Genomic DNA, 27,742 nt, shown 5'->3' with positions numbered 1-27,742 from the left:
AGTTTTTTTTTAAACTTTCCTTTTCTGATGTTTCATTGACAGTATAAAGAAATAAAAGAGATTCCCTTCTGTAAGTTAATCCTGTATCCTGCTACTTTGATGGCTTTCTTTATAGGTCCTAGTAGTTTTTGTGTGGAGCTTTCAGGGTTTTCTATTTTTACTATTGTGTCATCTGCATGTATTGACAATTTTACCTCTTCCTTTCCAGTTTGAATCCCTTTTGTTTCTTTTTCTTACCTGAGTCCTGCGGCTAGGACCTCCAATACTTTGCTGAATGTAAGTGGTAAGGGTGGGCATCATTGTCGTGTTCCAGATTTTAGCAGGAAAGCTTTCAGCTTTTTACCATTGAGCATTGTGTGGGCTGTAGGTTTGTCATAAATGGCTTTTATTATGTTAAGATGCATTCCCTCTGTACCCACTTTGGTAAGAGTTTTTATCATGAATGGATGTTGAATTTTATCAAATGCTTTTTCTGCACCTATTGAGATGATTGTGTGGTTTTTGTCTTTTGTCGATATGGTGTATCACAATGATCTGCGTATGTTTGAACCTTCCTTGTGATGCTGGGATGAATCCAGTTTAATCGTGGTGTATGATCTTTTATTATGTGTTGCTGGATTCAGTTTGCTAATATTTCGTTGAGAATTTTTGCATCTGTATTCATCAAAGGTATTGGCCTGTAATTTTCTTTTTTGGTAGTGTCTTTGTCTGGTTTTGGTATTAGGGTGACAGTGGCCTCGCAGAATGAGTTTGAAAGGATTCCCTCCTCTTCAGTCTTCTGGAAGAGTTTGAGAAGGATCAGTATGAGTTCTTTGTATGTTTGGTACAATTCCCCAGTGAAGCCATCTGTCTGGTCCTGGACTTTTGTTTGCAGGGAGGTTTTTTATTGCTGATTCTATTTCACTTCTAGTAATCGGTCTGTTCAGATGATCTGTTTCTTCGTGATTCAGTTTTGGTAGACTGTATGTTTCTAAAAACTTGTCCATTTCTTCTAGGTTGTCCAGCTTGTTTCCATATAGTTGTTCATAGTATTTGCTTATGATGTTTTCTATTTCTGTGGTATTAGTTGTAATTTCTCCATTTTCCTTTCTTATTTGTGCTCTCTTTCTCTTTTCTTGGTGAGCCTGGCCAGAAGTTTGTCAATTCTGTGTACTTTTTCAAAAAAACAACTCTTGGGTTTATTGATTTTTTCTATTTATTTTAAATCTCTATTTTATTTTCTGTCTGATCTGTTATTTCTTTCTTTCTGCTGACTTTAGGTTTTGCTTATTCTTCTTTTTCTAATTCTTTTAGGTGGTAGATTAGTTTATGTATTTGAGATTGTTCATTTTTGAGGAAGGCCTGTATTGCTGTGAACGTCCTCTTAGGACTGCTTTTGTTGCATCCCATACATTTTGTGTGGTTGTGTTTTCAGTGTCATTTATCTCAAGGTATTTTCAAATTTTGTCTTTGATTTTATCGTTGAGTCATTGATTTTTAGTAGCATGTTGTTTAGTCTCCATGCAGTCTTTTTTTTTTTTTTTCCTCATTTCTTTTTTCGGTGGTTGATTTCTAGTTTCATACTGTTGTGGTCGGAAAAGATGCTTGAAATAATTTCTGTCCTCTTAAATTTGTTGAGGCTTGTTTTGTGTACTTATGTGATCTATCCTAGAGAATGTTCCATGTGCACTTGAAAAGTTTGTATATTCTGGTTTCTTTTGGATGTAATGTCCTAAAAATATCCAACTAAGTCTAACTGTTCTATTGTGTCATTTAGGATCTCTGTTGCTTTGTTGATTTTCTGTCTGGAAGATCTGTCCATTGATGTTAGTGAGATGTTAAAAGTCTCCTGCTATTATTGTGTTCCCATCAAGTTTCTTCCTTTACTTGTGTATTTGTTTTATGTATTTAGGTACTCCTAGATTGGGTGCATGTGTTAACGAGGTAGTATCCTCATCTTGTATTGCCTTACGGGGATTCCTAGTAACTAACTTGGTTTTTCTCTTGCTGCCTTTAGAATCTTTTTTATCTTTAACTTTGTCCATCTTAATTATATGTCTTGCTGTAGGTCTGTTTGGGTTCTTCTTGTTTGGGACTCTCTGTGCTCCCTGTACATGGGTATCTGTTACCTTCTTTAGGTTTGAGAAGTTTCCAGCAATATTTACTTCAGGTACACTTTTCACCCCCTTTTCTCATTCTTCCCCTTCTGGGACACCTATTATGCATAGGTTGACATGCTTTATGTTATCCTGTAGTTCTTTTATATTGTTTTCATTTTTTTCATTTGTCTTTGCGTGTTCTGATTGGGTGGCTTCCTTTATTCTATCTTCAAAATAATTTATTCATTGTTCTACTTTGTTTAGTTTGCTATTTATTGTCTTTATCTCAGTTTTTGTCTTGGCAAATGAGTGTTCTAATTTTACTTGGTTCCTCTTTATAGTTTCTAGTTCCTTGTTACAGTAATCTGCATTTCTATCAATAGCCATTTTTAATTCCTTTAGTATTTTTATTATCTCCTTTTTGAACTCAGGTTCTGGTAGACTGAACAGGTCTGCTTCATTGTTCTTTCAGGGGGTTTCTTTTGTTCTTTTAATTGAGAGTGGTTTCTCTACTTCTTCAATTTACTTATATTTCTTTGACTCTGTATTTAGGAGTAACAGCTATCTGCCATGGTCTTGAAGGGCTGATTTTATGTGAGAGCATCCCTGTGTACATCTAATATTTTTGCTGTGAGAGCTTCTTTTAGTATGGATGCCTGCCATGTCTTTCTTCCATGTGTGATGGCTGTTATCCCTTTGAGGGGGGTTGTGATAGGGTTGTGGTCACCAGAACCAACACTGGATGTGGAGTGGAGCCTCCTCTTTGCTCTGTGGTTGTCACAGCCCTGTCAGGGGCTGAGTCTGCTCCCCAGTTTTGGAGTAGTAGCCCCCAGATCCATTTCTGAGCCTTGGTGTGAGGTGGGCGGGACTGGAGCGCTTCCACGGGCAGAGGAGCCGCTGGGTGTTCCTCTGCAGTTTTCCACCAGGAAGTGCACTCTGTGGTGTCACCTGTCGTGTGGGCTCACAAAGTACACTGTTGTTGGTGCTACCCTCGGCCCCACCTCGGCCGTGGGAATGCAAGCAGTCTGTCCTGGTGTCCTCCATGCGCTGTGCTCACTAAGCCACCTTGAGAAGATGCGTCAAAGTCCGGCACCAGGACCCACTGTAGGTGCGTGAAGTCACACTCCCGGATCAGCCCAGACCCCCGCTTTGCCGCTGCCTTTGCATGCCCTCTGCTAATCCAGACCTGCCCCAGCCACACACCAGTTACTCCTTGGATATCTTGCAAGCGCTGGGCTTCCAAAGGCACTAGTGGTGTAAATCTGCCAAAGCTGTCTGGGACACAGCTCATATTTTAGCCCCGCTTCTTCTTGAGGCAACCCGCCAGCGCTTGTGCACTCCCAGAAGGAGCTGCACCTGCTGCGAGGCAGGGGGTAGAGAGAGGCTGCTACCCAGGGGTCCTGCCCCTCCCTCCTTCTGCCCGAGTTAACAGTGGGGCTTCTATGGAGGAACCACACCCTTCAAATTCTCATTCTTTATTTCGTAACTAATTATTTGAACTGTTTGTCCTCAAAGACCAACCTGGAGAAAATGCCCTGTACCTTGACTTGATGAAACATTAGGCTTCTCCCCCCCAGGCCCCTAAACTTTAATCCACCCTCAGCCTGGTCACCACTGGGGTGTGGAACAGTCTCCACAATGACACCTCCTGAAAATTGGCCACAACAAAAGACATCCCTGATCAACTATCCCATTCTGTCGTCTGCCCACCTCCCTCCCTCACACCCACATCTTTCTAGCCCTGTTTATCCTTTCCTACTGAAAGTCATTTTCCACCTGTTTCTGAAGTGTTCACAGGTCTTACGGTCAGAGCTGTCTCCCAATTACTGTCGTATCCCTGCCCCTGTTGCAGTAGCTCCTCTCTCCCTATCGCAATAAAGGCAAATAAAGTCCTGTACCTAAGTGTGGATTTGTTTTTACTGATCACCACTCTTTTGTAGGCAAAAAACCCCAGGAATCTCATCGCATAGCCACACAGCTAAGTCTGGGGCAAAGAGGGCAGAGATACTTACTGACCTTGAGGTAAGAAGAAATCTATCTCTGATTCAGAACATCTTGTGTACACATTTAGGATAAAATTAATAAGAGCAAATGTTAACAACCTAACACTTAGAGACAACTTGGGGATCAAAAAGGAGATGATAATGGAGATTGGGACATAATGCAGAACTGAATGCAAACGAACTACATATGGAAACTTCAGGCATTCTGCTACGACAGCACTTAGATGCACTGTTACCTTCCTTGCTTATATTAGAAAAAGAGAAGTTGAAAATTAATTCACTAAGCTTCAAACGGAAATAAAGAAGAAGGGAATAATAAAGGTAACAGAAGAAGTTAAGGAGGCAACCATACCATGATAGAATGAGGAAAGTCCAAAATTTAAATTCAAGAAGAGTAACAAAATGGATAATTTAGGCAAGTTTAATGAAGGGGAAAAGAGAGCTGGCGTAAATAAGCGATGTGCAGAATTTAAAAGTCATGTACATTGATCTTAAAATATTGAGAAAATTTGAATAACTTCACGCCAATACATTTGAGAATTTTGGTGAAAAGGATATATTCCTAGAAAAAAAAACTTCAGCCAATAGGTTCAGGAAGATCTACAAATCATGGTCCTTTAACCTTCATAAAGAAATTCAATCAGTAGTCAAAACTGTAACCCACCAATAAAGCACCAAGCCTAGAGAGTTTTACTAAACAATTCAGAGGAAAAAATTCCAGTATTATACAAAATAGATAAATCTCATTCCTCAAATCTGACAGGGACGGTACAAAAATAAAAATTACAGCCCATATCACTCATGAACATGCAAAAATAATAGCAAATTAAAGCCAGAGGGTAATGAAAAAGTGAATACATCACAATAAACTTGTGTTTAATCCCAGGAATGCATGGCAGTTTTATCTTTATAAATTAGTTTGTATTTTATCAGTTCTTAGATGCCTATATTTTTTCTTAACTGTATCTTAAAGGGAAATTACTCAGTGGGAAGCTATTTTTTCTTTCCTTATTGGAGGATAAAATAATAGTATGTTTTAGAATTGATGGAATCTTTGATTTGATTAGAAGATGTAATTTGTCACATTAATAGATTAAAATAAAAATCATGATCATCTAACTTGATGCAGGAAAAGCATTTGATAAAATTCAACATCATTTATGGAGAAACTCTTGGCAAAGAGAAACAAAAGTTTTATAATGTGAAGAGTAACTTACAAAGTACAGCAAGCTTATTGAAAGGTCAAATGTACTCCCTCTAAGTTTGGGAACAAGACAAAGATGCCTGCTATAGCCAAATGTATTTTTTGCCAGTGGCGTGCCAATTCATTTAAGCATCAAAAAGAAATAAAAATTACACAAAGGAAACAAAATCTTACTATTTAAAGATGAAATAATTACCTGGGGAGAAAATCAAGAAGATTCTATCGATAAATTTTGGAAGGGTCATTGGACATAAAAACAATGTGCATGCACTATGCCAACAAATGGTAGGAAAAGATACTTTGAAAAGAACATTTTCAATAGCATTTTAAAAATGAACTTTTAAGGTTACAATAAAAATGTGATACATTTTGGGAGAAACAGTGAAAATTGAAAAATTGCGAAATTTTAGAATATTTTAAAAAACTGGAATAAGTGGAGAGAAATATCTTTATGGGACAGAAGAGTCAGTATTGTGAATATGAATTTTCCTCAAGGTTTAACACAGCTTTAGTGAAGTTTCTAACGAATTTCTGTGGAAATTGCTAAGTTATTTCTAAGATGTGTATGGAAGTACAAAGTGTCAGTAGATACCGAGATTCTCATGAGAAAAGACAATGACAGCTTGCTTTGATGGGAATTCGAACAGCACATATTAATCAGTGCAGGGATAGTCAAGTAGACTAATGGAAGAGAATGAAGATCTAACAGAACTCAACACAAACACTAAAACTTGATTTGTGACAGAGATGATGTTGCAAATCATTGGGGAAAGAATAGAAATGGTGCTGGAATACTGGTTATCTGTATGCTGTTTATTAAAGCCAGTGCTTACGGGGTTTCTTCTTCGAGTGATGAAAATGTTCTGGAATTAGTGGTAATTGTTGTACAACTCTGTGCATATACTGAAAAACACTGAATTATATAATTTAATAGGGTGACTTTTTAAAAATGGAGGTACTGGGGATTGAACCCAGGACCTCACTCATGCTAAGCACGTGCTCTACCACTGAGCTATACTCACCCCCCTAAAAGGGCAACCTTTATGGAATGCTATTTGTATCTCAGTAAAGCTTTTATTAACAAAAAGAAGGAAAAAACCATGCCAGGTGAAGGGCAAATATCTGATTCTTTTAGGAGACATTCTTGGGAAAATATCTGTATAACTTCAGAATAAGAAAGGCTTTTTTAAAGTAGATATAAAAAGCTATAGCTATAAAGGAAAATAATATAAAAATTACAATAATATGCATCAGGCACTGCTTCAAACTTTTAACATATATTTACTAATTTAGAAAAGTTAATAAATTTAACTACATTAAAATTTAGAGCTTCTGTTCATGAAAGTTCTCCAAAAAGTATGAAAGTGCGTGCTCAACCTGGGAGCGGGTATGTGCAACACTTGTAACTGAACAAACGGTTAGTATCTAGAATATGTGAAAATAAACCAATAAGAAAAAGACAAAGAACCCATTGGAAAAATCACAAAATAGTCATTTCACAGCAGAGGAATGGCCAGTAAATGTGTAAAAATGCTCAACTTCGTCGGTCATCTGAGAAATTTGAATCCAATTTTCTGGGTTTTTAGAAAGGTTCACTTTCCCAGGCAGGAGGACAAACATTTTTTAAATTAATAATTGGCTAGCTTGATTTATGAATTTCATTCATTTGGATATATGGTCCATTGGCTTCCATGGATTCTTGGCCAGGGTTGCATATGTTCAGGACAAACTCATAAATGTCTGTTTATATGACTTAAAAGCAAGGAGATTCCAAAGACAAAATTCAGGGCAGTGATTACCTCTCTGGTGGAAAGAAGCAGTTGTCAGGAGTGAAGAGGGCCTTTTAAGGTCATGTGATGATGTTCTGTCTCTTCAACTGGGGGACATGTATTTAATAAAACTCAGTATTTAATGTGAACTATATTTAGGGGTCATGGTCAATAATAAGGTCTAAGGCAGCACATTTCTAAGCTGCGTAATACATTGTTTCACTCCTGTTTGAATTCGGCAGAACTGCTTGCCCCTGCCTATTGAGGGTTGCAAATTTGCCTTTCTTCTGGTTGCCTGAGAAAGGCCTCAGATGGTGGGAAAGCCCCATTCGGCCACTGATGCTGCGAATTGGAGCTTCTGAGACCAAACACATAGCAATCTGTCACCACAAGAGGGCAGTTTGACCCTGAACTTTGGTTCTATTCAGGAAGTGGTCAGGCAAGATGTTTTGTGACCTTGAGCGGTCCCTGGGGACTAACTAGCTTGGTAGTGGTCGTCACAAGGTAGAGGAGTCCCCTGGAATCCACTCAAAGTGCGTGTTACGATTCTGATTTGACCTGGTGATCTGCAGCCAGTAACTTGAATCTGATGGCCAAACCTCTACTTTTCATCTGAAAACAAAAGGACAGGGACACAACTTCATGGCTCTTCATAGAAGGGTTGTTAAGCGCTCACAAAGCGAGTTATGTGAGCACTTCCTCTGGATGGCAGGTGATCTTATATGTCCAAGTTTATGCATGTGAGTGTGTTACGCAGCTCCACGTCAGAAATCTGCTGCTCCCTGGCTGAAGAGCAGCCCTATGTGAAGGGGCAGTGTAAAAAGTGATGAATAGCATACGCTCCTGTGCCTCCCTGCTTAAGCACTGCCACTTACTGGTTGTATGACCTTGGCAGGTTACTTCTGTCTCAGCACAGCTGAAAAATAGGGGCAATATTGCCAGTGACCGCATGGGGTTGTTATGGAGGGTAAATGAGTATACATGTGCAGGAGTCCAGCACCCACTCTGGGACATGATTTTATAGGAGCTACGCTAGTGGATTGAGTAGGGATGTGATGGTGACCACAGTGCCTGCGTCCTTCTGGCCTTTAAGGGTGACTTTAATCTCTGCCATAGTTCTAGGCAGAATTTTTTTTTTAATTTACAATATTTATAATAATTTTTTATAAAATTGTTCTCATGTTTACAGTACTTACAAATATTTATGATATTTGGTTTTTGTTTACAATATTGCCAGTGCACTGTTGTTTTTTATTTACTATTTTGACCAAGGCAGGGTGGGAGGGACAGTTTCAGAGCTTCCACTTGGCTTCTTCCACTTGCATAGCGCTCTTGTGGCGATGATGCTAACTGCAGGGTTTAGCAGCTGGGGAGAGGGTCACTGGATAAATTGTGGAACCAGTGAACCTATTACGTGTGTGGGATATTTGCCAGGACACCATTTATTATTTCCCAACAAGAGAGCCATGATAATGCTTTGGATTCTCAGGTATTAATGTCAAATCAGACCCTACAGCCAACACTCCTCAAAACGCCATGGTATTTCTCTTTCCCGTGTACACGGCTACCTGAACAAATAGCCGTGGGCCCCTGTGGGGTAGGTCAGGAGAATTATTGTCATAGACACTTGCTCCAGTGTTGTCGGGGAGCCTCATGAGATCGGTGGGTTCTGAATCTGAAAGGGGACTCAGGATTGGAAATAGGGAAGAGATCATGACTTTTTACTGGGGCAGCTCCCCTCTGGAGTTTAATCATTCACCCTTGGTTTCGTCTGATTCTGTTGATTCCCTCTCCTGCCCTTAAGGACTCATTTTCTCTTCATCGCCATAGTTCCCCGAGAGTCAGGGTCCCCACTGCTGCTCATGACCATAGTTGCTCCCACCTTGCTTCTGATGAGCATTGCCACCTGGCCCCTGTTTTGGGGGGATCCTGTCGTTTCTGCTGCTATCAGGTATCCCAGCTGGGTGCCAGCATCTCCCACCATCTGCCGTAGGCAGCGGTGTGCTAGGGCTGGCTGGCTCTTTTCAGCTCTTACAGGAGCCAATTGTGACGTTTAAGGAATTTTATTAGCCAGTTGTTAAACACAAGATTTTAAATGTTATCTGACAAGCGAATGACCGAATATGGATAAACTCTCCCTTCTATGACTTTATTTTTTGTCTCGATTCTGTACTCATGTCATGTCCCAGTCTTGTACGTATTTCCCCAGCTCCTCCAGTCCACGTTAGCTAGGTCCTGCAGCTCCTTGTCCTTCTTTGCAGGCCCAGCACCTCCTCAGTTGGGTTAGATCGTGAGTGAACCTAGTTTACTATCTGGTAGCCAGGATAAGAGGTGAGGGTGTATCCTGGGCAGAGGTGTGTGGGGATGGCATTTGTCTTGCAAAGCAGAGGGTTCCACATCATGTTCAAGGAGGTAAGTAGAGCTAGCCTTGAGTAGGGAGGAGTGGGCCACTTGTTCAGGCCCAGAGGAATCTGGGGATTCAAGATTTTTGCATGCTTTAACCAAGAAGCCCCCATTCTATGCCTGAGGGTCACAATCCTTCCCAATCAATGCGCTGATGGTGGTGAAGCTGACTTGCCTGGGTTGAGAATCAAATGTTTCTGGCGCTTCACTTCTCTTATAATTAAAGGCTGAATATGGTCCTCAGCTTTTTCTGCCTTCAAGCTACCTACAAGAGCTGAGTGTCTGCTGTCAAGGACGTTTTCCAGCTCCCATGCTTTGCCTAAAATTGCTGATAAAACACCTTTAGCCTCTTATTACCCTCCACCTCCTCCATGCATTGATTGTAGCACCTGACACCCACTCTCATATTCCAGTTCTTTGTTGCTACAGATTTCTCTGGGTGCAATGGATGACAATATGCTGCATGTGGGGGGGGGGGAGCAGTGTACAACTGGATAAGTTTGACATACACTCATGAAACCATTATCAAAGCCAAGGTAACAAACGTTTCTAACAACTCCTAATGGTTCCTCCTACCCCTTTTTAATTTATCCCTCCTTTCACTCTCATCCCCAGGGAAATTCTGATCTGCTTTTTGTCACTATAGATCTGTTTGTATTTTCTAGACTTTTGCATAAATGGAATCATACAGTGGGTATTATTTTTTGGTCTGGCATCTTTAAGTATAATGATTTTGAGATTTACATATGTTGAGTTTTTCAGTTACTCATTCCTTTTTTATTGCTGAGTAGTATTCCGTTTAATGGATGTACCAAAAAGTTTACTTTTTTACCTGTTGATGTATAGTTGGGCTGTTTCTAGGTTTGGGTTATTGTGAATACAGCTGCTACTGGATATAAGTCATTGTGTGAACATGTTATAATTTTTCTTGAATAAATATGTAGGAGTGGAATGGCTGGGTGTTTATTAAGTATATATTTAACTTTTTAAGAAGCTGCCAAACTCTTCCAAAATTAACCATTTTACTTTTTCATCGGCAGTGGATGAGAGTTCTGATTGTCCCACACCTTCATCAACACTTAGAACGGTCTTTTAACTTTAGCCACTCCAGTAGGTGTGTAACTCCACAAAGTTTTCCTCACGTCTCTTTGAAATTCCTTTCGCTATCCCCTCCCTGCTCCTGCTTCCTGACCCTATGCAACCACTAACCTGCTTTCTGTCACTGTAGATTAGTTTGTATTTTCTAGACTTTTATATAAATGGAATCATACAGTATGTACTTTGTATGGTTTCTTTCACTCAGCATAATTATTTTTAGAGTCATCCATACTGCAGTATGTATAAATAACTCATTCCATTTTACTGCTGAGTCTTATTCCAGTGTCTGGATATACCACAGTTTATCAGTTCACCTGTTGATGGACATTTAGATCATTTCCAGTTTTTGTCCAACACAAATAAATTTGCTTATAAACATTTAGATATAAGTGCTTCTATGGACATATGCTTTCATTTCTCTTGGGTAAATGCCTACGAGCAGAATGGCTGGATAATATGATTGGTGTATATTTAACATTTTTTAACAATCTGCAGAACTGTTTTCAAAGTGGTTGTAATGAAATAAAAATGAGAAACAAAATAAAACAAACACACACAAAAAAACCACATTTACTCTGTCATTTCAAGTGAAAGAGAGCATTTAACAGTAAGTGAGAATATGTATCTGCAGTTTGAAAGGAACTCCTCTAATGTAAAAGGCATTTTGAAGTCAGTGCCTGGCTTCAAAGTTTCAAAGAACAGGCTCACTCTCTTAGGGGCTAATGTAGCTGTCAATTTTATGTTGAAGCCAATGCTCATTTACCATTCTGAAAATCCTTGGGCCCTTGAGAATTACGCTAAATCTATTCTGCCTATGCCTTCTATTTTTGTTTTCCTTTTTTGGGAGGAGGGTTGTTTTTGGGGGGTGGGGTGGGTAATCAGGTTTATTTCTTAATTTATTTGTTAGTGGAAGCACTGGGGCTTGAACCCAGGACCTCGTGCATGCTAAGCACGTGCTCTACCACTGAGCTATACCACCTACCCCTGCTTATGGCCTCTAAATGGAACAGCAAAGCCTGGATGACAGCACATCTGTTTACAACATAGTTTACTGAGTATTTTAGGCCCAGTGTTGAGATCTACCGCTCAGGAAAGAGAAAGGTTCCCTTTAAAATATTACTGCCCTTTGACAGTGCACATGGTCACCCAAGAGCTCTGATGGAGATGTTCAATGAGATTCATGTTGTTTTCATGCCTGCTAATGCAACATCCATTCTGCAGCCCATGGACCAAGGGGTAATTTTGCCTTTCAAGTCTTATTATTTAAGAAACAGATTTTGTAAGGCAATAGCTGCTATCTGGGCAAAGTAAACCGAAGTCTTCTGGGAAGGATCCACAATTCTAAATGCCATCAAGAACACTTGTGATTCATGGGAAGAACTCAAAATATCAACATTCACAGGAGGTTGGAAGAAGTTGAACTCAACCTCCTGGATGACTTTGAGGAGTTCAAGACTTCAGTGGAGGAAGTAACTGCAGATGGGGTGGAAACAGCAAGAGAACTCGAAATTAGAAGTGGAGCCTACAGATGGGGCTAATGGCTGCAATCTCATGATAAACTTTGGATGGATGAGGAGTTGCTTCTTACAGATGAGCAAAGAAGGTGGTTACTTGAGATGAAACCTATTCCTGTGGAAGATTATGCAACTGACCACAAAGGATTTAGAATATTACATAAACTTAGCTGATAAAGCAGCAGCAGGGTAGGAGAGGACGGACTCCAATTTTGAAAGAAGTTCTACCGCGAATAAAATGCTATCAAACAGCATTGCATGCTACAGAGAAATGTTTGTGAAAAGAAACTTCATTGTTGTCTTATTTTAAGAAATTGCCACGGCTGCCCCACCCTTCAGCAACTACCACCCTGATCAGTCTGCAGCCGTTAACACTGAGGCAAGAGCCTCCACCAGCAAAAAGATTATGACTCATTGAAGGCTCAGATGATGGTTAGCTTTTTTTTTTTTTTTAGCAATAAAGGAATTTTAAACTAAGGTGTGTACATCTTTTAGACAAAATGCTACTGCAGTATAGTGTAAATATAACTTTTATATGCAGTAGGAAACAAAAAATCCATGTGAGTTGCTTTATTGGGAGATTCCTTTTATTGTGGTGGAACAGAACCCACAAAATCTCTGAGGTCTGCCTGAATGTTGAGAATTTCTTGTTTTATTTGATATAATCCAACCGAAAGTTCTTTGAAGTCCTTGATAATTTTTAAGACTATAAAGAGGTCTTGAGACTAAAAACTTTGAGAACTGTTACCTCAAAATAAAGATAAGACAGTACAGTCTAGGCAAGATTGCTTAAGGGTCTAGGTAAAAGGAGAAGATGCTGACATCAAACAGTGTTGGGACAGATGTAACAGTTGGTGGGTACGTGTTTTCACTCTTTCCCCTTTGGTTGAAGTCTGTCACAGCCTGGTATTTTGTCTTAGTGGTTTTGTTCCCGTGAGAAGAACCCTGACGTGATGAACGCTCGTAAGTCACATAACCCTGCTGAGAGTGAGAGGGGGGCACTTCCTTGTCAGTTATCCAGACTATTTACACGGATCTTACTTATTTTTCAGACCTGGGATCGGCTCAGATTGGATGATCCTTCTTCAATTACAATTTCCTTCTGCCCAAGCTAAAAATTTAAGAAAAATCCCTAGACACCAGGGTCCTATCTATGAACTTGAAGTTACTATTCTCAACCTACAGGGAAGAAATTACTTATTGAAAACAAGTGCTTTTCAAAGAAAGAAATCCAATAAGAGATTGAACGTGCACTTTAATTTTAGAAGAGTTAAGCTCCTTTCTGACGTAGCCTGCTCTCTCAGACAGTGGCTTATTCTAAATGCTTCAGCAAATAACGCAAAACAGCACAGTAAATCCCTGCCCTACCTAACAGCGCTGCTGGAAGAGATTTCTCTCTAACCCCGGCTGAGGCTCTTTTTATTTATTAGGGGGATTAAACTTAATTCCCTTCATTTGTACTTATTCTTTCTAACAATGGTTGATACGTAGGAATTCAGAGAGGCTTTTTCAGATTTGAGATGCAAGTTCAATGTCAGCCTTTTTTTTTTTTTTTTTTTTTGATTTGGCTAAATCAAAACAATGGATTAGTTGCCCATGCAGAATCAGGACTTCCATGGTGACTCAGGGTTGAATTTTACTCCCATGATTTTGCTGAAAATTCGATGCTATTAAGAATACCAGAAGCACTGGCTTCAGGCTTAGTAGATATAAGTTGAGCTTAGGCAAGACAGACTCTCACTGGGCAGTGCCCTGATTATGGCTGCAAGAACTTCTTGGTTGAAAGGTTATTGACACACCACCTTTGAACAACTCTTTACTGTTTAGAAGACATAAAACAGAATGGTTTAGAGCATAAGAGTCTGGGTTTAAACCCTGGCCAAACCACTTACAAATTGTATGATCTTGGTTAAGCCACATGACCATGCTGGGTGTCAGATACTGTATCTATAAAATAAGAATTATAATGACCCCCCTCCTAGGATTACAGAGTTGAGATGAATAGTAAATGTCAGGTATTTAGTCTGATCTGAAGTGACCCATAAACATTATTTATAATTGATTTTCTTTTATTTCTTAAACCTCACACATCCTTGTGGTTATTGTGGGGTAAATATCCCTATTCCTAAAGGTAAACTGAGGTTCAGGGGTTAATTGTCCATCAACCCAGAGCCAGCCTGGGACAGGCCCTCTGATCCCAAAGTCGGGGCACTTCTCAGTACTTTATCCTAACTCTTGTAGGTATAGGGCTCAGAATCATAAAAGCTTGATCTCTTACATAGTTTTAGACCTCATTTAATAAACTCAGAGGATTTGCAGAAACCAGATAAGTATATAAACTTGAAATTGGAGCCTTTGTGAAACAAAGCATACATTATCTAATGATTGGGTTTATTCAATTTTTTGTTGCCTCTATAGTGTTTTATTACTTTCACATGACATTAAAATCTGTCTTTCTTCCATAATGTGTATGGACCCTGACTTTACACTTAGCAACACTGGCTTACACTTGATGTGCTGGTTTCTCAAAATTCTAGAGAACAGGGACCATCTTAACCTCGTAGGGATCTAGCACAGTGGCCTGAACAATTAACTGAGTGTACTAGGGGAAAAACCGATTTTAAAAAAATGGTTTTTTGCCTTAATGGAGGCACTGGGAATTGAACCCAGGACCTTGTGCATACCAGGCATGTGTTCTACCACTGAGTTATACCCCCCACCCCCTTGAGGGTACAAGGGGAGATCATTTACTTACTCCTTCATTATACAAATGTTTACTGCACCCCAACTGTGTGCAGGCACTGCCCTGGGATATAGCAATGAGTAAGCCAGACCAGGTCTTTACTCTTAAAGAGATCACATTATGGAAGGAGGAGATAAACAATCAACAAATAAACAAGTACATCAAAACAGTAATTTCAGCTGGTGTAAGTAGATGCTAAGAAGACAATAAAACAGGGTGATGGGATACAGGCTGATGGGGAGAGACGGTGGGGGGTGGAGGGGAAGTCTCAATACAGTTGTCCGGGAAAATCTATCTGTGGGGGCGGCAATTTGAGCTGAGACTTTGATCATTAAAGGGAAACAGCATAGAGCCAGGGCTCAGGCAGTGGGAACAAGCTTGCGTGTTATAAGAATAAAAAGGAAGACTCATTATGAATAATGAAACTCAAAATCCCTATGAGGTCTTTTCTGTCCATATAAGGAAAATACAGGCTTTGGATCACCCGTTGCTTTAATCACCTTTATTTACCTTCTAGAAAAAAGGAGTGGCCGAAGTACACCTTTCCTTTGAAGGGCAAAACTGGCTTCGGCTTGTTGGCTCTTACTGCACTGCTGAAAGTCACTGTGTGTAGTCTTTCTGCAGCAGATATTTGAGAACCAAAACTTTTCCACTTAAGAGATTGGTTCATCTGTGAAATGTCCGTTTCTCTTAGTAAACTTCACCAAGGACATGGAATTCCATATCCCTATTTATTAACCTGATCTTTCAGCACACCTGCTTGTCCGTGCTCAAGAAAATATAAAGTCTTACTCTAGTCACACTTCTAATTTCTTGTCATTTTTCCTTATTTAATATGTTATTCACAACTTCCCTCTTTTCCTTCTTAGTTTCTTACACACACATACAAACACACACACTCAGACAATACCACACTCATACCCCTTGAGGCTATTTTCCCAAACATTTATATGAAGTGCCCAGAACAGATGAGTTTGTAGAGACAGAAAATAGTGGTTGCCTAGGACTGGGGGACGTGGGAGATGGGATGGTGATGGCTAAGGGGTACAGGGTTTCTTTTTGAGGTCATGAAAATGTCGTAAAGTTGATTGCGGTAGGTAGGGGCACATCTTTTTGAATATACTAACAGCCATGGGATTGTATACCTTAAATGGGTGAATTGCATGGTATGTGAATTATATCTCAATGAAGCTGTTTAAAAAGCTAATAGAGGAGACAAATGGACCTATAATAGTGTGATACAAAACAAGGCAAGAAAGGAGAAATAAAGGAATGAAAACAGATGGACAAATTAAAAAACAAGAATAGTACACTTGTATCCAGGCATTTCAATAATTACATTAAATTGGACTAAAGACTCTCTTTAAAAATATATATATATGGAAATACAAAGGGTCACGAATAAAGAAGGCAGTCGTGGAGGGGAAAAAAACTAGAGGTTTTACACTATCATATGTCAAGGATAACATTAAACATACAATAACTAAGACTTTAATATTGGTGCAGGAATAGACGAATGGGGGGAGGGTGTAGCTCAGTGGTAGAGCGTGTGCTTAGCATGCACGTGGTCCTGGGTTCGATCTTCAGTACCTCCACTAAAAATAAATAAGTAAATAAATAAACCTAATTACCTCCCCCTTCAAAAAAAAAAAAAAAAAAGACAAATAGAATTCTGAGTCTAGAACAGACCTAGGTATGTGTAGTCACCTGATTTACAGTCAAGAGGCCACTGCACCTCAGCAGGGGAAAGGATGGTCATTTCAATAAGTGATGCCAGATCCATTGGATATCCATGTGGACAAAAATTAAACTTCACCTCTCCCTAAAAAATTAATCTGAGATGACCTGAATGTATCACAAATAAAGCTTCTCAAGAAAATACATGAAAATCACCCCATAACCTTGGTGCAGACAAAAATATCTTAAACAAGACAGAAAATACACTGCTTGTGATAGAGAAGATTGATAGACTATACTGCATTAAAATTAATAACTTCTAGGTGGAGGGATAAATTGGGAGTTTGGGATTTGCAGGTACTAACTACCATATATAAAATCGATAAAACGTTTCTCCTGTATAGCACAGGGAACTATGTTCAATATCTTGTAGTAACCTATAATGAAAAAGAATAGGAAAACAAATGTATGTATGTATATGTATGACTGAAACATTATGCTGTACATAAGAAATTGACTCAACATTGTAAACTGACTATACTTCAATAAAAAAGAAATGTAAAATTAAGTAATTAATTAAAATAAGAAAATCACACACACACGAAATAGATAAATAACAATATCCTCCTGTATAGCACAGGGAACTATATTCGATATCTTGTAATAGCCTATAGTGAAAAAGAATATGCAAAGGAATTTATAGATATATAAGACGTACTCACTATGCTGTATGCCAGAAATTAACACCATATTGTAAACCAACTATACATCAATTTAAAAAATTAAAAAATTAAAAATAAAGTACTTCCCACATAAAAGAGAACTTTATTTATCAAAAGATAAAATCAATTGAATGGAAATGTAAGCAATAGACTGGGAGGAGATATTTTCAATACATATATCTGGCAAAAGACCTACCAGAATATATAAAAGCTCCTACAGCTTAAAGATTTAAAAAAACCCGACAACTGAATATTTTTAAGTGAGCACGAATTTATACCTCACACAGAGAAGGTATCCGTATAGCCAGTAAGTGCAAATGGCGCTCATCATGCTTAAGTATCAAGAAAGCAAATGTATGGTGCGATGAAATCCCACCACACCTGCACCAGAATGTCGGCATCAAGGTTTGGTGAGGATGTGGAGCAAATGGAACTCTCATACATTGCTCATGGGGATTCAGACTTGTACAACCACTTTGAAAAACTCTTTGGCAATATTTGCTAAAGCCAAACATATGAATACACCCTGGAACCCAGCAATTCTACTTTTGAGTATGTACCTAACAGACCTAGAGTGCTTATATCCATCAAAAGACATGTGTAAGAATGTCCATAGTGCATTATTTGTGATGGCCCCAACCAGGTAAAAACTCAAATGTCCATCATGAGTTGAATGGATAAATAACCTGCGAATGAGTGATAGAGTGATGTAATAATAATAATAGTAATACAGCGATAAAAGTGAACAAGCTTCTACTACATTCAACAACATGAATGAATCTGACATACAAAATATTGAGAGAAGCCAGACGTGAAAGAATACATACAACAGGATTCCATTACGTGAAGTTCAAAACAAGCACAACCGTGGTACAGTTCAGAGAAGTCACTATCTTTAATGGAATATTGACAGAGTGGCATGAGGAAGCTTTATGGGGTGCTGGAAATGTTCTATATTGTTATTTGATACATGTACAGTATATAAATATATTTATATTACATATAAAAATTAAGCTGTACACTTGATGTGTGCACTTTTTACTGCATATATCTCAAAAATAAATTGACAGCTGTCTCTAGGTCAGTACACAGAATGATGGTGAACAAAATAAATCTGATATTTGATCTTATAGGTATCAATAAGGATTCTTAGGTGAAATGTGAATGGGATATGGAATTTAAGTAATACTTTGGTCAAAAATATGTAATAAAACAGAAGGAATAATAGTATTGTATTTATTACTATTTATAGAAAAAAGCAACAACTAGGAAACAGAATAAAAGTAGAGAATTTGGGCTGTTTGCCTTCCCTAAACTATGCCATGCACAAAACAACAGTCATAAAAGATGTTATGTTTTCTGGGGGGAAAATACGGTGTTAGTATTTTTTCAGTGTGTAGTCAGAACAATAGAAACAGCTCAGGTATTTCCAACCTTTAGCCACTAATGCAGAGAACTGTTTGCAGAAGTGTTTAAGGGCTGAAGGGGTAAAGGGATGAAAGGATGTTCCCCAGATACCAGGAGTTCCAGGAAGCTGCCGGAAGGGCACGGGGTGCTTGCCGCCCAGGTCCCAGGAGCGCTGCGCTGCCGAGGCTTCTAGAGCTTGGGACCGCCACAGCTGCTACTTCACCGGAAGCCAGGGGTCCCAGTCCTCACTGGGACTTCAGGCTTCTGGAAGCTACAGTCCTGTGCTTGCCGATCGACTTGCCGCCGCTGCTGCTGGAGCGGCTAATTGTCCTCTGCCACCACTGCTGCCCCAGCCACAGCACAGGGAGGAAAATAGGGCTCCTCTCCTCCTCCTGCTTTCTGACCTCTTGCCAGGACCTCCTGTGCCAGACCCAGCTGGTGAGAGTCTGGGAGATGTCGTTTTCAGGCTTCCAGCCTCCAAGATGCAAAAATTAAGACAGTGCAGAGTCGAAGGCCAATAGTCAAATAACTAGAAAAATACTCCAATAAGAATAGTCAAAGCTGAGTTAAAATTAAATCCATATCTTTACTTCAAGATTTCCCCAAACCTTTACTATGCTACTGGGCTTCGAAAATTTTCAAAAGAGAGATATCATTTGCAGTGCTTCTCAATTTTACATGACAGATTTCCCCCCAGAGAACACGTTTTTAACATGTCATAGGACCCCAGATTAGGATGAAAACAGGGACAAACAGACATGCTATTGTTGTTGGATTATAATGAGGACGTAGGAAGGTAGATTTTATAAAACATGCTTTCCTCATATAAATTATAAAAAACTACAGAGGGACAAGTTAGAGTGGTAATGTAAGAATTCAAACACACCAACGTCCTGAAAACTAGTTATGTTAAAGGAATGACACTGACAAAATCTTACATTTCTTGGAGATTTTTCTAATGGTCACTTACTGTTTTGGTAGCCCAGTATGCGAACATCTCTTTTTTGGGGGGAAGAATCACAAAGGGAGAAATAAGGAATGAAGAGCTCTGACTGACATCATGGAAATTGAAGAGGAATGATCATCTTTCTGGTTAATTCGTAGTTAATTCTAGTAACATCAGCACAGTCACTTTATCCAGAGACAGCATGAGTTCAGAGGCATAAGAGTAAGTGTGCAGAGGGAGCAGATGCCAGTGGCACAGCTGTGACTCTCCAGCAGGGACAGTGCCAGTAGGGCACACCTCACAGATGGCTCTTTTGGCAGGACCTTGGCTGTGCTTTGTCCTTCTATGTTTCTGCCCGAGTCTGTTTATTCAGCCCTCTTGCCTATTGTGCAACTTTCAACCCCTCCAAAAATTATTTTTCCCCTTAACTGAACTAGGTGTATTTTCTTTGTTTACAACCAAGAACTCTAACCAAAACATTCTTAGAAAGTAGAGAAAGCCAAAGGGAGACCCAATATTCTAATTTTTTTCCTAACCGATAGGTCAAGAAGACCAATTATATGGGAAAAAACTACTATGAAATAATTGCATCCTAACAGAATGGATTGGTTTAGAAAACTACGTTTGGAAAGATTCAGAGAAATACCATATGTAATGGGGGAAAAAAGGAGAAAGTTCTAAAATAATATCTGACTGCACAAATGTGGAAAATTCCAAAGGGAAACCAGTAGGAGTGATGTCTAAACACACCAGGATGGCTGCAAAGGTTAAAGTCAGGAATAAGCATAAGTCTGTGAATATTTTTAATAAAAATGGAAAGACCTTTTTATTAAAGTATAGTTGATTTACAATGTTGTGTTCATTTCTAGTGTACAGCATACTGATTTAGTTATACATATATATTCCTTTTCATATTCCTTTTCATTTTAGACTTTTACAAGGTACTGAATATAGTTCCCTGTGCTATCTAGTAGGACCTTATTGTTTATCTATTTTATATATAGTAGTTAGTATCTGCAAATTCCAAACTCCCAGTTTATCCCTTCCCACCCCCTTCCCCTACTGGTAGCCATAAGTTTGTTTTCTATGTCTATGAGTCTGTTTCTGTTTTATAAATAAGTTCGTTTGTTTCCTTTTTGTTTTTTGTTTTTTTAGATTCTACATATAAATGATATCATATGGTATTTTTCTTTCTCTTTTTGGCTTACTTCCCTTAGTATAACGATCTCCAGGTCCATCCATGTTGCTGTAAATGGCATTATTTTATTATTTTTTATGGCTGTGTAGAATTCAAACATGGAAAGACTCTTAAGGCATGGTTTTAACAAGAACAAGAGAAGGCTGGGCCAGCATCCTGGAAAGAATGATACAAGGTTAGACGAAGGCAGAACTCATAAGCTAGATGATCATTGTGGCCCCTGCCATATGCAGAACTTTATAATAGTCAATTTACTCAGTTTTTACCTTTGCCCTAGCTTCTCTAGCAAGAAGAATTCTCTTCAGTTTATAAATGGCAGGCCAGTCAGCCTAAATAAGAATGTTCAGTTCAATTAAGACAGGTCAGATATGAGAGAATCTGGTCACATTTGTAAATACATCATTAATTGAAAAAGACGTATGTGAAGTCCTTGTGAGAATGTGAACCACAGCTGCCAGCAGCCCTGTCATGTGAAAAAAGAAAATCCTTCGTGAAGTGGGAGAGGATGAAGCCAAGGAGCTGAAAATATTGGAGACAAGGACAAAGAGAGAGTCCTGGAGACTCAAGTCCATTAGATTACAGCTCCATCCCTGCCCTTTACAATTACGGGAACAAATAATTCCTTTTTTTTTTTTTTTTTTTTTTTTGCTTAATTGTGTTCCAGGTTTTTTTTCTTTTTAGTAAAAAGGCCAGAATGATAATCAATTCATAAGTGAGGATTCTGACACTCAATTACTCAAGTTACAAGCAGTAAGCAACAGATCCAAGCTTCCAACAAATCGCTCTGAGTCACAAACCTAATTTTCTTTTCCTTTTGCCTCTATAGATCAATAGTTCTGTCAGTCTGTTGTTTGCTGAAAAGTTCCAGGGTCCTGTAGGAGAATCTCCCATGCAGTTTATTGCCGCTCCTAATTATTTTCTCCTCTGCCAGTAAGAAGAGCCTGCATACACTCTTGTTGTGCTTCCCTGGGGGAGAATATACATTTCTGCCTGCAGTGCCCCCCACGGGGTATTCTTAGGTTCAACTCAGCATTCAGGTGCACGAAACTACCATCGACCACTTGGGCACTCAGAAGAACGTAGGACAGGAACCACAGTTTGCCAGCAGGGCAGCGTCAAGTATTCCTCTTCTATAGGACACCAGATCACACAGCTGCCCAGGGACAGCTCAAGTGGAAAAAGGTGGGATTCTTCTGGGGCAGGTGCTGGAACCACTCGTTCCCCACGAGAGCCAGTGTCTCCTGTAACAACTTCAGAGGCAAAGCCTCTAGCATCCCCATAAGGACATGCCCAGTGAAAACAGCCGCCACACTCAGGGACCCTAAAAGCCACCCAGCCTCCACCGAAAACCTATAGTGCATTGATAGTTCCTCCCGGTACAAATACAATTTCCAATCAGAGGTCATTTTTATTATAAGCAGTGTTGTTGAAGAATGTTGTTAACACAATAATCTGATTCCAGGGGAACAGAGTTAGTGAGTTAACTAAAGGTCAGATTCTTACATAATATGGAAAGGATTTTTGTTAACCCTTTATCCAAACTGCCTCACTGATAGCGGGTTTGACCGTATGACTTACTTTGATTAACAGACACAAGTGGAGGTGACTTAGGTGCCTCCTCCTAGCAGCTGTTGCCTGGTTCCACTCTTACCCTCTTTCCTCTGCTGGGAAACTAGGAAGGGAGCATCACCTTTTGTTGGTCTCAGTCCCCAGATGTGGAAGATATTTGGAGCAGAGCCATGGAACAGAGCTGCAGCAAATCCTCATCTGCCAGGAAACCTCCAAGATGGGTAAAGATTTATTGTCCTAAGCCATTGCTAATCAGAGAGTTGTTAGTTTTTGCAGAATAACCTGTCTATGATTAATACAACCCCTTTGGAAAGACCTAGACTGGATTTATCACTCTCCAACCAGGATTCCCTAAGGACAGCCTTCCAACTGGGCCATCCAGTTTTTTGGTGTGTCACAGCTTTGATTCTGACAATAATCCCCACCTCAAGGGGCTGATGGAAAGTTTCCCCTTCTTGAGTAGTTTGGCTGTTAGGGCAGTTAGAGTGATGTCTGGAAAATACCACATATGTAGATTGTGACCATTCATTGCTGTATTTCATCTTCTTCTTTGTACCAGTCAGGGTCTGGTCAAGAGATAGAAATGACAGTTATTCAAGAAAGAGATTTCAATCTAATGAACTGTCACCAGGGTATAAAATTATCAATTTGGTAACCGTATAGGTATAAAGAGAAATCTAACATACTGCTGAGGTAGCAACTGCAGGAAACTTACTTGCCTTCAGGACTGAGGGGTCAAAGTCAAGAAGTTGGAGTTACTATTAAAAACGTAGAAATTTACCATAAAAATAATAAGATAATGCTATTTGCAGCAACATGGATGGACCTGGAGATTGTCATTCTAAGTGAAGTAAGCCAGAAAGAGAAAGAAAAATACCGTATATCAATCATATGTGAAATCTAAAAAAAAAAAAAAAAAAAGACAAATGAACTTATTTATAAAACAGAAACAGACTCAAAGACAGAAAAGAAACTTATGGTTACTAGCGGGGGAAGTGGGTGGGAAGGGAAAAACTGGGAGTTTGAGATTTGAGTATACTATTACATATAAAATAGTTAAACAGCGAGTTTATACTGTATAGCACAGGGAACTATGTTCAATATCTTGTAGTAACTTATGGTGGAAAAGAATATGAAAACGGATATATGCACGTTCATGTATGACTGAAGCATTATGCTGTACACCAGAAACTGACACAACATTGTAAACCGACTATACTTCAATTTAAATAAATTTAAATAAATAAACACACACACACACACACACACACACACACACACACACACACACACACACACACACACACACACACACACACACACACACACACACACACACACACACACACACACACACACACACACACACACACACACACACACCCCAAAATGTAGAAACTTAGAGGAAGGGCCCTGTGGAGCTGACACTCAGACCTCTGAGGAGGGGGTAGCTCCTCAGGGGGCGCTGGTGTTTCTGGGTTTGGAGGAGGTGTCTCAGTGAGTAGGGACCCACCTATGAGGAAGGGTCTAGTGCCTGGTGTCTTTGAGGGGCCGCGTTGCAACTAGTTCTGCAAGTGTTGGGAAACTGCCAACTGGATCTAACTGCTGCTTTGGGGAAGAAGGGTTCATGTGCTGCTGCTGGCAAAACATAGCAAACAGGAGGGTCACAGGAAGGGGCAAGTCCCTTCTTCCTCCTCCTCCATCCCTTCAGGCTCGCTCTAGCGCCCCCTACTGTCAGAGCCTAACGAGGAGCCCGCTGGCAAAGCTGAGATGTGGTTTGGAGAGTCCCTGCAAACCACTCTGATCAGTGCACAGGGGACGCCTGGCCAAGGTGAGGAGTGAGAGGGAAAGCCTAACCTGCGCTGTCCTCCCCGAGCGCTAAGCTGTGTCCGCCTGGGGAAGGGTCACCTTTTTCTAATTTGCACACGGGTGCCATGTAGACCAGTGTGCACATTGCTGAGTCTAACATCAGCAATCAAATCTTCCTTCCGTCTTCTAAGTGGCTGTGAAAAGCGTGGATTTTTATTGTAATGTTCCAGGCCGACTTACATGACATCAGCATGCGATTTTTTGCAGTCATATAAACATACGGCCCGCCCTTGTACACTATCAAAGCTTTGTGCAGGTTTGTTTGAAATCAGTTCCTCGTTCTAACACCTTTTCTCACCGTGGGTACCACTTCTGATACGCAATGTCGGCTCACTTCCCTCTCTTCTTTTAAGCGGGACTTCCTGCTATGTATCTGGAGCAAGTCGTTGCCGCATCCATAGGTCTCTTTCTTACTTTCTCTGCCGTTGTCTTTTCACTAGAGTTACGGAGTGAGCTGCTTTGTTCTTGTCCTGTCTCTTTTCGCCCTCCTAGCCGTAGGTTTGACATTTTTAATAAAAAATTTAAGTGAAGGCTTAGAAGAAATGATCTTCAAATTTGCTGATGACACAAAAATGGGAGGGTTAGCTCAAGTGACAGATTATAAAATCAGGATTCCTACTGATTTCTGTAGACTGAAATGCTGTGTTGATAGCGAAAAGATAAAATCTATGAGATAACGGGGAAAACCCAGGAGAATTTAAAATAAGGACAAGAGATAATTAAAGTGACATAACAGAAATGAAGACAAACCTTTATTTTTGAAAACCTGGTGGCAATATTACTCACGTGGCAGCTTTAGAAAGGAATCATGCCATTTCTGTGATAAGCACACAGCAGCTATTCAATGAAGGTTTACATAATTTAATATTTGACAAAAGATCATGGAAAAGGATAATTAATTATAGTTGAGGGGGGAAGTGCTTTTTTAAATTTTTTGCTTACTCAACCACCTCATGAAAATTCTGAGGAGATACAATGAATTATATATAAATATAAATATATGTAGGTATGCAACAAAATCTTAATGGTGATTATCTCTGACTCACGGCTGGTAAATTTTATTTTACTACTGAAAATTTTATTTTCTCTGTTATAATAAGAATAAACTTAAAAAAAAAAAAAACAGATAAAAGCAACCAAATGAAAAGTTACCAAATATATTTGGAGTTTTAAGAATACTTTGATATAAGAAATACCTTCTTTACAGTGATTCAGGATGAATAATAAAGCAATAAATAAAAATAAAAATTACCTAATGCATTCCATTCAATCAAATGTAAGTGAGGAGGTTGTAAAATGATTATAAATCAATAAAAAATGTTTTAAAAAAATGTAAGTGAGGAGGAATTTGATCTAGAGTTACAGATTTCCAAAGGGGCAAAAAAGATTATGTTTTGAATCTACAATGGCAATATCTTTGGAGATAAGAATCCATGAAACATCTTTTGTTTTAATATAGAAAACATGTCAAAAGGGTAATTCATTTGACAGAGAAGCAAAAAGATGAAAAATTGCTGGGAATTTTTTTTCGCTCTTTTCTCCCCACTTAGATAATTTATGGAAATAGCTGGGGGAGTGGGGTGGGGGGTGGTGCCTGTAAAATGTATGTGCTTAGATGGGTGATGATAAATATTTCCTCTCAGATGAGAAGGAACAATTTTGGTGGAGAAAGGGCCAAGATTCAATTTTATTCTACTTATCTTCAGAATTAATAAAAAGGCTGTTTGTTTGGCTTACTGCAGTGTCATCATGAAAAGAAATTAAATCCTGGGTTATAGATCCAACCAGATTTGGTCCTTGATATGTTATTTGTTTGTTTCCTCTGAGAAGCCTGGCTGTCCCTCTGGTCTGGGTGAGGTCCCTATTGTTTGGGCTCTAAGATGGTGTGTGTGTGTGTGTGTTTTTCAGAACGTGAACATCAGGTCATAGTTATACATCCATTACTGTGATTTTTTGATTAATATCTGAATGCCCCATTAGATGCTCAGCTCCATAAGAGCAGGGGAGGTGTCTATGCTTGCCATGGCATCCCCAGAAACTAACCCAGGTCCTGGAACAGTTAAGTGCTCAATTAGTATTTGTTGAATAAATAAATAAGTGGATGAATGAGAAACAGTAAATGTAAGTAATCAGAATAGATTCCTGGGTGTGGCAGGGAGGAGGGGGGCAGTGGAAAAATTTAGAGTTAACTGTAAAAGAATATCTTTAAAATATTTCTTGTAGATTTAGCAGAAGAAGATAAAGAGCCAATACAGCATATCAGAAAGAATATGAAAAACTCTCAAGTTCCCAGAAAAATCTGATAAATTCCTTATGTATATCAAAGGAGTTTAATACTTTCTACTCTGAGTTATATTTGAGTGTTTTTCTAAAATAGCATTCTTTTTTTAATATGGCTTAAAAAGGCTGTCTCTTTTCTTGAGTAAAATATTTTCCTAACCTAGTATCATGGGTTAATAAAAGGTCTTTATACTGGAAGATCTGGAATAGAAAGACTCATTGAACCTTTTAGTAAATAGAAAAGTTAGAGTACAAGAGAAGAGGCTTTGCCTTAAATTTTTTTTAACCTCTTTGTAGTTTTCAGGGATTTTTTTCTGCTGATTCCTGGTTGGTAGGTGTCAAGATTTTTTTGACATCTTTTATAGCTTTTATTCAATACTTCCACATAAAAAAAAAATACTCCTTTCCTACCATCTTATAACTTTAGGGGGAAAAGTTCTAAAAGATTTCCACCGTGAGGGGAGAACATTTTTATTCACTCTGGAAAACTGGGTCATCTTCTTTTCAGAACATTTTTTTCTTTTTTTTTTTCCCCCAAAACCTGAGAACATATTCAAGGAAAACAAAGGTGGAAAGTTTTCTACAATCCGTGGGGAATTCCTCTTAGGGACAAAAGAAGTAAGATGGCTAGAGAAAATGGTGGCACAGTGTTAGCAAGGTTGAAATAAATGTTTTTAGTGGCTTAAAAAAGTGTGTGAATTAGTGGGTTTAACAACTGATTAAATGAGAGACAGAAATGGATTGGGTTCTCCGTTTTGTAGGAGAACAAAAATCAACTGACTTTCCTCAAATTTAAATGTATTGATTTATCAGTTCCTTAGAGTACTGACTCATGTGGCTTTTAGGTTTATGGTTCTTAGTGTCAGAGAGGAAGATAAGCCACATAGTAGCTTTGAAAGGAAAGGAGGAAAAAAAGCAGCAGTTGGCATTTTTACAACGATTTTACTTAAGAATCTGTTGAACACTTTAAAAGGAAGAACCCCAAGGCTCATAGATGAGTTTGGGAAAAACCTATAACTGAGTTTGAGGAGAAACAAAGTCACACTTGGAGAAAGGCAAAATCAGAGGGAATCCAGTAAAATCTCCCTAATGACAAGATGGTATATTTAATTTTTTCTCTCTAGCTCTTGGGAAATTTATCCAATCAAGTCGTCCTCTGTCTTTCCTTGTCATTAATACCTAAAACCTTTGTATTTCTGTTATTTGCTAAATGGAAGAAGCATAATTAAAATTATTTTATTCACAGAATATCTACTTCAGTT

General features: G+C 39.0%; 1 protein-coding gene and 1 non-coding gene across 8 annotated transcripts in view; one reads left to right on the top strand and one right to left on the bottom strand.

Moving 5' to 3' along the window:
* Positions 1–27,742, top strand: part of MED21 (mediator complex subunit 21) — a 77,309-nt gene that overhangs the window by 9,066 nt on the left and 40,501 nt on the right. For 5 of the 7 annotated variants that reach the window (XR_004317053.1, XR_004317057.1, XR_004317056.1 and 2 more), the window contains one exon: positions 4,019–4,100. The exons of the other annotated variants lie outside the window; for them this stretch is intronic. The gene's annotated coding sequence lies outside the window, so the exon portion shown is untranslated. The remainder of the gene's footprint in view (positions 1–4,018; positions 4,101–27,742) is intronic. 7 annotated transcript variants of the gene reach the window in all.
* On the bottom strand, positions 14,715–14,786 carry TRNAT-GGU. The gene has a single exon. It is a non-coding gene; the product is annotated as a tRNA-Thr (tRNA).

The sequence above is a fragment of the Camelus ferus genome, chromosome 34, assembly GCF_009834535.1.
Source record: "Camelus ferus isolate YT-003-E chromosome 34, BCGSAC_Cfer_1.0, whole genome shotgun sequence".
Lineage (NCBI taxonomy): Eukaryota > Metazoa > Chordata > Mammalia > Artiodactyla > Camelidae > Camelus > Camelus ferus.
This window is presented reverse-complemented; position numbering and strand designations above follow the sequence as displayed.